Here is an 8,626-nt window from a genome sequence, read left to right as displayed (position 1 = left end):
CGAGCGCCCCGCCCCGTCCCCACAGCGGGAAGCGGCGCGGCGAGACGGCGCTGCGGGCGCGGGGAGGGGGTCGGGGTCGGGGCGGAGGTCAGGCAACAGGATAAACGCCTCTCTGAGGCGAGGGGGCCTCTCGCCGCCATCTTGAGTGTGGCCTGGGCTAAGTTCCGGTCCTGGCGGCGTTGTCTTGAGTGTGGCCTCGGGGCGAACTTCCGGGCCGGGGCCGCCATCTTTAGTGTGGTCGTTCCGGTCCTGGTGGCGCCATCTTTACTGTGGTCTTGGCGGACTTCCGGGCCGGGGCCTTGGAGGACTTCCGGTCGCTCTCTACTTCCGGTGACCGAGTTGACCCAAATTAGCGTCCCTCCTCGCTAATTTCTGCGCTTTCACCCCAAAAAAATCTTTATGTTATTCCCCCCACACACACACCGGGAGAGACGGGAGACCGCGAGTGCCGCCCTGCCGCCAGAACCGGCCCTTAACTCGAGCGGGGAGCGCTGCACCGGCACGAGAGCCACTGCGCATGCGTCGCCGGTCCCTCTCCTGGCTGCCCTTAGTTACCACGTGATCGCCGGCGTGTCGCTTACGACTGCGCATGCGCTGCTGCCGCCACCTTGGCTACACCGCCCCCCTCCCCCTCGGCTTCTCTCTCACTGCGCGCCCCTCGCCCGCTTTGCCCGGGCCCCTCCCTCACATTTCGCCGCTCCCCCCCCCCTGCCGCTTTTTCGGCTCCCTGGGCTTCCCCCACCCACCTTTTGGGGTCCCCTTCTCACATGTTAGGGGTGACCCCCAAGTTACGGAGCGGAGGGCAGGGCGGGGAGTAAACCGTGGGGTACCCAAGAAGGCTTGTTTTTCTCTTTCATTTCACTTGTCATTTTATTAGTGCCTTTTTAGTTTGCTCGCTTTTATTTTTTTCTTTAATTTTCTTTTGTATTTTATATTGCCTTCTTTCTTTCATTAATTTTTTATTCTCTTTATTTTTCATTTTCTTTTCTTTTATTTCTCCTTTGGTTTTTATTTTTTTAGTTCTTATTCTTCCAGAGATGGAAATACTGCACCTCCTCTCGGCCAGAGAAAGGCTCCCCTGCTCTTCCCTTGAACACAACACCTGCAGTTAGTGCCCTGGAAGCCCGCTCCGCTCCTGCCAGGCACTGGGGCTCACCCAGAGAGGCTTTGCCAGCATCCAATGGAAATTAAAATTACAGCCTGGGCAAACGTGCTTCTGGCAGTACTGCTGGGACGCTCCTGGCCAAGGTGACTGGTCTGTGCAAGTCAGACCACTGACCACCTGGGGGGATTTTCAGGGGCACACTTCCAGCTTTAATTCTCCAGAAACTCCAGTTCTTTCTGGCCCCGCTTGCTTCAGTCTTCCCCTGTTGGAAGAGGTCACTTAGTCTTTCGAGGGGCCAGATTGCCAAAGCCCAGGCAATACATTCCCTCCACACCCCCTCGCGCTCAGGGGCCGAGGGGCAGCCCTGCCCCGCACAGACCCCGGGGCTCGCCTTCAGGCCGTCTGTCCCAAGGCTGGAGCGATCCTGCCATCAGCCCGTGGCCACGAGTGGCACAGAAAGCCCAGGGCCAACAGCAGCTCCAGGCAGCTGCAGGCAGAGGTTATCCCTTCCCAGCTTTTAAGGAGTGGGGGGGAAGGTGCCTTTCCCCGGCCGGCAGCGGCATCGTCTCCGCCGCAGAGCCCGCCCCGATCCTGGGCCGCCTTGGAGACAATTCCCCTGTCACAGCCCGCCTCCTGCAGAAAAACGTTCGGGTTGAATAAGTTTTTTCTTGTCTTTTCAAATTTTTATTTTATCCTTAAATTTCGTTATTATTCTCTCGAAAGCCCGTTGAAGGCGGCCATACCCCCGCCCTCGGCCGGTCCCCGCCACTGCCCTGCCCGGCGGCCCCGAGCGCTTCAGGCCCGGCCCGGCCAACGCCTCGCTCTGCGCAGGCGCCGCTTCCCGGCCCGCCCCGACCGCCGGGCGCTGCCTCGCGGTCGCCGCCTGGCGGACACGGCCGGGAACGGCACTGCAGCCGCGCCCCCCCCTTGCGAGACCCGCGGCGCCTTTCGCGCGTACGGGCCTTTCTTCCCTAAAACCTGCCCTTCCCTAGGAAAAGCTGAGCAATTCACAGAGTTGCTGTTTCCATCCCAGCTTCCCAAAGGATTTCTCTCTCCCGGTGGCAGCAGCAGCGGCGGCAGCAGCAGCAACGCTCCCCATGAAGTTCTGACCGAGGCTGGGAATTGACACACAACAAGCCAAGAGCATTAACTCGGCCCCAAAACACTCCACAACAGACCAATTTAGAGTCCCCTTTGTGATTCCAAGGCAAACCCTGAGAGGCCCAGAGAGCAGCAGCCCCTCAGCCCCAGCACGGCCTCCCCCGGGGCAGCAGCCCCTCAGCTGCCCGGCAAGGCTCATGTCCCACCCGAGAATGCTGGTTTCACCCCAAGTTCAGGTCTGGAAGCAATACGTGGTGTAGCAGAGGGCTGGATAGAAGGACCTACTGCTGCCACTCCCCTTGGAGCAGAAGCCACTGGCTGTGGGGAAATCCTGAAGAAACCTTGGGGGGAAAAAAAAAAAAAGACAAAAACGTCAAGAATTTTAGGCCGCAGGATCCATCCATCAGAGCTTGAAACAGAAGTCACAAAGGAGAAAAAAAGCAGCAAATGATACCCCAAGGTTAAAGAGGCTTTTATGAAAAACCTTTAAGAATTATAAACCTGAGGTAGAAATAGCAAAAAAAAAAAAACCAAACCAAACCAAAACCACAAAAAAACCCAAACCAAAACAAAAACAAAACAAAACAAACAAAAAAACCCCCTTATTAAAAAACAACCCACGACAGCACAAAAAGGTTTCTTTTCTGTAAAGAGTAAGCAGGTTAACACTAATGCCCCATGAAAAGGACTTTAATGCCACAAGCCTTCCACTACACATGGATCAAGACAACAGGTCCAGCATCTGAACAGCCCGCCCTCCCCACAAGCAAGTTTTTACTTCAGAGTTGTCCAGGCAACAAAATTCATGTTGCTGTTAGGACAACTCCTGCACTTACCGGTACATTCTCCTCCTGGGGCAGAGTTGCCTTTCTCTTCCCCAGGCGCTCTGGCAGCTCACTGACACGCTTCTCCAGCACTGCCACCTCCAAGCTGTGCTCCTTCCAACGCTCCCTTTGGTGCTGCAGCCTGGCATTCTGCTCCTGCTTCACTTTGTTCCCGAGCTGAAGAAATGCACCGAGCAGTGGAGCAGGAGGGGAAAGCAAGGAAAAGAAAAACAAATGAACTTTCAGGCAGGCAGCCACACGGGCCCAGCAGGAATGGGAGCGGTGGCGTTTCTTTCTGATGAAAGGACCCGACCGTCTCTGGAACCCTTAAGAGTTGGGGGTCACAAGCCAGTTTTCCATTACCTGCAGCTCCTTGGACAGGCGGCGGGTGGAGCTCAGCTACAGCCCACAGGTTGTCCCGGTAACCACCAATTCATCGGCCCTTCCTCAGCATCTCCGGCAGCCCGGGCGGTTCCTCTGCTTTGGCACGGCCGGCGCCAGCTCGCGCTGCTTCGGCCACAACGGGCTGTGCAGCTGGTCCGGCTCCTCCGCTGCAAAGGACGAGAGAGAGCACAAGAGCTGCCCTGAGGAACAGCCCAGCGTGGGCTGCTCTGCTCCCAGGGCAGCGCTTCAGGGCACCCAGAGAGTGCCCTGCCGGCCTCCAGAGCAGGGCCACACAGAGCCAAACCAGCTCCTCCACCCGGCAGGTGCACGAGCCAAGTCACCAGCACCATTCTGGACATTTGGTCTCCTCAGAGCGCCCATGGCAAGGGAAAAAGAACATTTGGTTCACTGTCCCGAGTATGGAAACAAACAAAACCACAACACCAGACTGAATTCACCTGCAGAAGCCCAAATTCACTGAATGCCTGCTGAACCTGAAGCAGGAAGACATTCCCTCAACCACAAGGCATCCTTAGGATGTTTCAAACTCTGGATTTAAGCCCTAAGAAGCCAGTGACAAAACACTCAAGCTATTTCATTAAACTCAGCAGACTGGGAGGGCTTTTGAGGGTCTATGACAAACACCTGTCATCAGCTGCTCCCACTGCCAGAACTGTTCTAGCCCAGAACAAAAGGCTGAGAAATCAGGAAGAATTCCAGCCACTGCCAAGACTAGACCTCTCGGGGACGGTGCAGGGAAACAGAGTCACGTGCTCCAAGATCTTGCAGATCCAAGATCTTAAAGGCATCCTTATAGGCCTCTAAACTGATGTTGATTTTGTGCAGTAGAACCCAAACAGAAAATAGGTTCTCCCCACAGACAACCCCCTCTGCTTTATCTCGATGGAAAGCACGAGGCTTCCTACTAAAACAACGTACTTATATTTCCCCTTAACAAACCAATCTCTTTTCATGCGAGGCAGGCTGGCAACGACAAGTTCTGCACAACACGGAGAGAGAGAGGGTGAAAAGCCAGGCAGAAGAAGACGTGTGGCTGTTCAGTCCGAAATGAACCTTTCCCGTGTCGATCTCCCCCGGCCCCGGCGCGGCCGCTCCTGCCCGCCGGGCGCTGCCTCGCGGTCGCCGCCTGGCGGACACGGCCGGGAGCGGCACTGCAGCCGCGCCCCCCCCCACTCACCCCCTCAAGGACTCCCGGAGCGCAGATTGGCAAAAATAAACGTCCTGCAAGACCGACGTTGCCTTTCGGAAGTATTTCCTTCATTTTTGAGAACGATAAAAGGCCCAATCAACAACAAAAGTTATTTCATCCCTTTGCCAAGAATAACCCTGCAGCTTGCCTTCCTTTCTGCACTGACAGCAGACAGCTTGGATGCCCTGACAAAAACATTAGACAACTCTCTCCAACATTTCTTACAACAACTCTCTCTAACATTTCTTACAACCTCCTTAATCCTTCTCGTGGTAAAACCCACCCTTTTCATTTGATCAAGAAAAACCAAACCAAACCAAGGAAACCCCACCACCTGACATGGGTCACAAGTTACAGAAGAGACTCAGAGCCACAGGAGGAAGGCTAACAAACAGGTGAAGTTTCAAGGAAATCCCACATCTTCCAACATCCTGCTCGTGTTGCCTACACTGCCCCCTGCATATGACCCACTCCCAGGCATCTGCCCAGCTGCAGGCACCACTGCTGCCCTCTCAAACAGCAGCACTTCAGCCACAAGCCACCACTGTTCCAAGAACTACAGCTGTAGATTGCCGTGCCCATCAATGACAGACGTGGCAACTAAGCTATGTCCACTGTCTGCTACCTGCCACACGGGACCCTCTTCTCTAAAAACAGCGGCTCAGCAGGCAGCACTACCATTTTCCAGACATATCCTTACTCCCAGCAGTCAGGTCACACTTTTCAATACTTCACCAAGTCTGCGGGAGGACTTGCAGGGCCTGAAGGCTCACGCTAGGGTGTGGCACTCACTTGGTGTCTATGGAAACCATACGGCTACTACAGAATGTTTTCTTCTAGGAAACACACCCATTACACAAGTCACACATCTGACTAAAAGGCAGCAAGTGGCCTCCAATCCCACCAATTGCCTTCTTGCTGTCACCACATCCTTAGCCTTAGAAGGCAGGGGGAAGTCTACAGCTGCTGGAGCAGTTCCTGGGAACGCCATAAAACACCCTTTCTTTGGACTGTCCGAGGGCACCCCCCAGCTCCTGCCCAAACATCCTGTCCCGTCCCTGTCCATGCCAGGAGCCCGCAGCCTTGGAAAACACACATTCCCGGGTGCAGCTCCCAAGGGATGACGCAGCTATCCAAGCGCACGCCCGCGGGCAGGGGAGCACTTACCTGGGGGGCCGCCGGCCCCTCCAACTCCCCCCCCGCGGCAGCGCGGCCCTGACCGCGGATGCCCCGCTCCCCCCGCTCCCCCCGCCACAGGGAGCGGACGGGCAGGACCCGGCAGTGCCGGGACGCCGGGCACTCGCACCCGGGCAGCGGCAGCAGCGGGGGCCGGTTCTCCCCGGCAGGCCCCGGGCCGGGGGGTGAGCGATTCCCTCCGCCTGGCGCGGCCATGAAATCCGCCCGCCGCTCCCCCTGTCCCGGCCTCGGAGAGGCGGCGGCTCTCTGGGAGCACACCTGGAAGCGATGCCGCCTGCCCTCCGGGTGTGGGACAGCACAGCTGCCGTGACTGCCCTCTCCAAAGAGCTTCCACCGAGCAATCACCGGAAAGACCCAAATCCCAGCACTTGGGACCCTTTCGAGGTGTTGCTGTGAAACACCTCGTTCAACCGGACACGTCCCTGGGAACGATTCAGCCCCAAAATCGTGCTCCGTAAGCAGTGGACAAAATCTCCCTCCCGTTTTGGGTTGAAAAGGGGTGCAGCAGCAGCAGGAGGCTGCCTTTGCCCATCCGAGCCCTGTCCCGAGCTCAGCTCAGCCCTCCAGACGCCACAGGACGGGTCATTCTCCGAGGAAGGGGGACTTACCGACGAGCCCCCGCAGGGAACGGGCCCCGAGCGCTACACAGTGAGCCCTGCCAGCCCCGGGAGCCGAGCCGAGCCGAGCCGAGCCGAGCCGAGCCGAGCCGAGCCCCCGCAGCCCTCCAGCCGCTCCTGCCCTCACAGCTCCGGGTCCCGCCGGTCCCGCGCGCCCCCCGCGACCCCCCGGAGCGCCGCCGGGCCTCGGAGCGGCGCGTGCGCAGAGCGAGCGTGGAGGGCGGGCGCGCGCAACGGGCGCGAGAAAGGCGGGGCGGGGAGAGGGGGCGGGGCCGGCGCGAGCCGGGGGGGCGGGGCCGGCGCGAGGCGGGGGCGGTGTATTATGGATTATAATCTATTATCCGTATTATCCATCTAATCTACTATCTCTATATCTGTAGTATGTATATTCCCTATTATAATCTATTTTCTGTATTATCTTTAATTATATTCTGTTATCTATATTATTCGTATTATCTATATTATCTATTATCTATATTATGTATTATAATCTATTATCTGTAATACCTGCATATTTTATATATATATATATATATGGATACATACATATCCGTAATCCATATTTTCTATATTGTCTATTATCATCCATTATGGGTATTATCTATATACCTATATTAGTCATTATTTATCATATAAAAATTATCTATAATCTATATATCTATACTATATATTATCACCTATTATCATCTATTACTTATATTATCAATTTACAGATTATCTATATTCTCTGTTATCATCCATTATCTGTATTATCTATATATCTATATTCTCTATTGTAATCCCTTTGTATTATTTATATGTTAATATTGTCTATTATCTATATTTTATATAGATAATCAATTATCGATTTATCTATATAGCCTATTACCATCACCTATATTATCTATATACCTATATCTGTCTATATTATCCATCTGTATTATCTATATTCTCTAATATCATCTAATGTCTGTATTATCTATACATCTGTATTATCTCCTATCCATATTATCTATAATATCTATTACCATCAGCTATAATCTGTATTATCTACATAGCCATATTAGCTATATTATCTATAGATCTATAGTATAATCTATCTGTATTATCTATAGATCTATATTATCTATTATCATCTATTTTCTGTATTCTGTATATCTATATTCTCTTTTTCCATATTATCTATATTATCCATTATCTATATATGTACAGTATCTATTATCTATACTATTATCACCTATCTTTCATTATCACTATTATCTATATTGTCTATACATCTATATTCTCTAATATCATCTATTATCTATAAAGCCTATCATCTATTATTATCTCTATTATCTATGGTATCTACTATTATCTATATTCTCTGATATATATTATCTATATTATATGTATCATCTCTGATCTATATTCTCTATTATAATCCCTTCTGTGTATTATTTATACATCAATATTATCTATTACCCATAATATCTATAATTCATATTATCTATATTCTTTATCTATATTATTTCTCACCTACTATTTATATTCTAATTTCTTTTCTATACATTATCTATAATGCATGTCACCTGTTATCTATTCTCTATTATCCGTATTATCTGTTAAATCTATATCTATTCTACATATTACTTGTATTACCAATATTATCTGTTTTTCTATATATAAAATATATTCCATATATTCTAGATATCCTATATATCCTACAGATTAAAGATACTCCATATATTCCCTATATTCTATATATTCTAGATATAAAATATATCCTATATAAAAAATATATGCTATGTATCCTATATCTAAAATATATTCCCTGTATCCTATATATGAAACATATTCTATATATCTTCTATATCCTATAGATAAAATATGTTCCCTATATTCCCTGTATTCCACATGTTCCATGTATTCTCCGTAACAGAACAAAGACATTCCCAACCTGTCCCTCCATTTCCCCCATTCCCACCCCATCCCCTCCCCACTCCCACCCAGTTCCACTTTCCATCCCCATTCCCACCCCACTCCAACTCCCGGAAGGAGCGACGCGGTGTCACTTTGTCCCAAGGGCACCTTTATTGCTCCAGAAGGTCCTGCACAGATGGAACCAATCTCCATAATTTTTTCCCTTTTTTTCCCCCTTATTTTTTTCCCATTTTTCCCTTATTTTCCCCCTTTTTTCCCCCTTATTTTTTCTCTTATTTTTTCCCTT

General features: G+C 51.1%; 1 long non-coding RNA gene across 2 annotated transcripts; it reads right to left on the bottom strand.

Annotated features, from left to right (window-relative positions):
- Positions 1-1,484: 1,484 nt before the first annotated feature.
- LOC127463494 (uncharacterized) lies at positions 1,485-6,652 on the bottom strand. Of its 2 annotated transcripts, XR_007900874.1 has the most exons (5): positions 6,430-6,652; positions 3,394-3,581; positions 3,043-3,207; positions 2,413-2,547; positions 1,485-2,220 (listed from the first exon to the last, which is right to left on the bottom strand). It is a non-coding gene; the product is annotated as an uncharacterized LOC127463494 (long non-coding RNA). The 2 variants fall into 2 exon arrangements; XR_007900873.1 differs by having other exon boundaries at positions 1,490-2,547; positions 6,430-6,651.
- Positions 6,653-8,626: the final 1,974 nt, after the last annotated feature.

The sequence above is a fragment of the Manacus candei genome, unplaced genomic scaffold, assembly GCF_025592945.1.
Source record: "Manacus candei isolate 608988 ecotype Guabito, Panama unplaced genomic scaffold, ASM2559294v1 h1tg000163l, whole genome shotgun sequence".
Lineage (NCBI taxonomy): Eukaryota > Metazoa > Chordata > Aves > Passeriformes > Pipridae > Manacus > Manacus candei.
The sequence above is the reverse complement of the archived record's forward strand: the minus strand, read 5'-3'. Positions and strand labels throughout refer to the sequence as shown.